The sequence below is a fragment of the Marmota marmota genome, unplaced genomic scaffold, assembly GCF_001458135.2.
Source record: "Marmota marmota marmota unplaced genomic scaffold, marMar, whole genome shotgun sequence".
Taxonomy (NCBI): Eukaryota; Metazoa; Chordata; class Mammalia; order Rodentia; family Sciuridae; genus Marmota; species Marmota marmota.
This window is the reverse complement of record NW_025999925.1, coordinates 11751634-11755299: the sequence shown is the minus strand read 5'-3', so window position 1 is coordinate 11755299 and position 3666 is coordinate 11751634. Positions and strand designations below refer to the sequence as shown.

The window sequence follows — 3666 nt, the reverse complement described above, 5'->3', positions numbered from 1 at the left end:
TTTTTTTTGATAAGTGGATGCCGATCCATAATGGGGGGAAGGGTGTGGGGAGAATAGAGGAACTTTGTCTGGGCCAAGGGGAGTGAGGGAAGGGGAGGGGGCATGGGAGTAGGAAAGATGGTGGAAGATAACAAACATTATTACTCTAGGTACATGTATGACTGCTTATATGATGCAACTCTATGTCGTGTAAAAACAGAGAAATGAAAAGTTGTGCTCCATTTGTGTACAATGAACCAAAAGCTTTCTGATGTCATGTATAACTGATTAGAATAGTAAAAAAAAAAAAAAAATTAAAAAGAATGAGGAAGTCTTAATCCAGTAAAATGACACGATCAATAAAGCATTTCAACAAATGTGGTTACTTTGAGCACAGCTATGGTGTGTGTTAGGAACCATGAGTGGGTTTAATATTGTTTCTGCATGAAAAGGTGCTAATGAGAGAGATGAAGCTGGAAAGGAAGTAGGAAAAGGATTATAACAGGCCTTCTTGGCTTTGTTAGAACATTGAATTTTATAGGATCTTTGTAGACTCTCATAAAAGCTGTAGTTTGTTTCCCCCCACCCCCAAGAGGGAAAAATCACTTAGAAGTACTTTAACAAAATTTTGCATATAATTTCATGATGTATCCTGACTGCCTGGGCACAATTCTTAAATCAGGGTTAAATGTCCTGAGCCAATCCACAGAGTATTTTGGAGTCCCTGAAAGATGTTAATTGGTATGGTATTTTTTTTTAAAGAGAGAGAGAGAGAGAGAGAGAGAGAGAGAATTTTAATATTTATTTATTTTTTTTAGTTTTTGGCGGACACAACATCTTTGTTTGTATGTGGTGTTGGGATCGAACCCGGGCCGCACACATGACAGGCAAGCGCGCTACAGCTTGAGCCACATCCCCAGCCCCAAATTGGTGTGGTATTTTAAGAAATTTGTCATGGTGGACTTTTACTTTCAATAGAATAAAAATGAAAAAGATAATATTGAAGATGGAAGAATGGTTTGTAAATTATTCAATTAAGTCCAGAAATGTTGAAAAGGAAAATAATGGAATTTATAAACATGTTATTTACCAGATGATTGCTAGAGGAATAAATGATTGATTGTATATGATAAGTGATGAGAAAAAAGTAGTAAATATTTATCCCCATGCTTAGATTCCTCTTATATCCCATTCTTTTTTTTTTTGACAACTCTTCTACTTGTTTGTTCAAAACTACACAATAAGCTCAAATGCAAAGCCAAGTTGAGAACTGTCATTTCAAAAGATAGCCAATTCAGTTGTTCCACTCCTAGTGATTCTAAGGTTCTGATGAAGACATAAGGGTCCTTCTTTACAATATTTACCAACTACCTTTTATGAAATAAATGTACTTTATTTGATTTTATGATCTTAGGTCAAAAATCAATGAAACCAATAGCCAAACTGATGTATTGTCTGCTACTTTATTGCCTAAAAGGACTATCTTTACCAAATGTTTACAGTAATTTTGAATATATTAGGAAAATGGAATTAAAATATTTAAATAAAGCTTCAAAAACACATAAGAAATTTTTACTTTTTTGAATGAGATGTTCATATAAATACTTGTTAATTTGAACTGAATTATAGAAGGCAGTAAGATACCCATATATTGATGTAAAAGAAAAGTTTAAGTACACTACTAGAATAATTTTAAGATAACATAATTCCCACAGCTTGAGCAAATTGGCTTTAAGTAAATGAAATGACTCTGGCTCTTACAATATTAAAACTATCAAACAGATAGTAATGCATTAAAAACAGCTTAGAAAGGAATACAGTGTTTTAAAACACGTAGATGAAATTTGACTTACTGATAAAATTAAAATGCAATGTCATTTTTCACTCTCATGCTTAAGTTTTGCATTGTTTGCAACAATATGACTTTTTAAAAAAGGTTTCAAATTTTATTTAACTTGACAAGTTATAAAATAAAATGTTCCTCTTCACTAGAAATTGTACATTGCCATTGCCTTGAGTAGAGCAAAAGACAAGAATTCTTTGCAAAACCATGAAAACACTAGATATTTCTCATTGGATAACAGTTACATATATGTACTGCCTTCTCCCCAATAATTAGAAATAATTGCATATTAACAGCTCATTTTATTTTGATATTCTTCCTTAATCTATTACAAATTGCTTTCTAAGGGATATGTCATTTGATCCTCACAATAATTTATGGGTTAGATAGAGCCAGTGTAAACCCCAAAAGATTTGAGGTTTCAATTTTGACTTGCCAAAGTTAAGAAAAAAAAAAATCTTGTACATTTTATATTCTTATCACTTGTAGATCAAGAGATTTTCAATGTGATTGTTGTACACATGAAAGGAGTCAGGCTTATTGTAGTGAGAACTGTATTTGCACTTTTTTATGTTCAGAAACAGGCGCTATGAATAGGTCATGCTAATGCTCTCCAGGATCTCTACATAAAGGTTTCACAAAGTGGAAAAAAATCACAATATAAAGACAAAGACATAGAAAACAACCTATGAATGAGAAGTTAGAAATGGATGTATAGGTATATTATTCTTCAGGAGCAAAGAATATAAAAAGAAAATAGAATGAGTGGGTTATAGACTTGAACATGATAATAAGCAATACAATTTAATAAAACAATAAATAAAAGCAGCATGACCTGTGGATGCAATTATCCCTGCTTTGGAATTCTAGAACACTACCTATTCCAATAAAATGCAGCTCACTTTATTTTAATTGAATGAACCTGCCTAGTTAGGAACACTTCTCTGGCAGTTATTTTGTTAAAGTTTCAATATCTTTTGAGTTAACAGAAAGACATTCGTTAAAAGGAAGAATCAGACAAGAACAAGAGAGAATTGAGTAAGAGTTATGATAAGGAAACAGACCAAATAAAACATATTAACAACTGTTGACTGGTATAAAAGCAGAAGAAAACAAAACACACACACAGGCACACACAAACACACACACTGCAATTTAGCAAAGAATGCATTTATAACAAATTCTACTTACTTTCTTGCTTTGAGCAAAGTTCAACCTAAAAAGCTGCCACAGGTTGTGTGTGGAATGTTTGCCTAGCAAGTGAGCATATGGAAATCCTTGGGTTCCACCCCTAGTACTTCAAGGGGAAAAAAAAAAAATTTGCCATGTACTTTATGTACTTTTACTTCTTGTGTAAATTGCTTTCCAGAGATGTTAGGACAAGAATTAAATGGGCACACTTGATCTAATTTCCAGCCTGCAATGAAACACTAAACACAGGGTTTTAGAGCAATATGGTGAATGAACAACAGATTCCAGCCATCTTCTAGCCACAAAGACACCAATTCAAACATACAACTACCCAGAAACACAAAGGAAGGCAGGCAAAAGTCATTTTGTTTGATTTTATTCTAATTACAAGAAAAAAATACATGGGAAAGGAGAAAGGGAAAGTTTGTCCATGTCACCACTGTGAGCTCCAAGCAGCAATTCCATGGAAAGAGAAGTTACCCACTGAAGAAGGGAGAGGAAAGTAAATCAGAGAGCATAACTCCAACATTAGGACTTCAGTCAGCCAGTAGCACCTGGTTGCAATAGGTTTAGGCCAGGATTCTAACTCAGCAGCAGGCATCCCACAGCAGCAAAGATTTGGTACTGGCCTCGTGTGGTGGTGATTTGGGAGG

At 33.9% G+C, this 3666-nt stretch overlaps 1 long non-coding RNA gene across 1 annotated transcript in view; it reads right to left on the bottom strand.

The window, feature by feature from the left end:
• LOC125615791 overlaps positions 1-3111 on the bottom strand; it is an 8078-nt gene extending 4967 nt beyond the window's left edge. Inside the window, exon 1 of the long non-coding RNA XR_007346380.1 lies at positions 3014-3111. This is a non-coding gene — a long non-coding RNA (uncharacterized LOC125615791). The remainder of the gene's footprint in view (positions 1-3013) is intronic.
• Between the last annotated feature and the right edge of the window lie 555 nt (positions 3112-3666).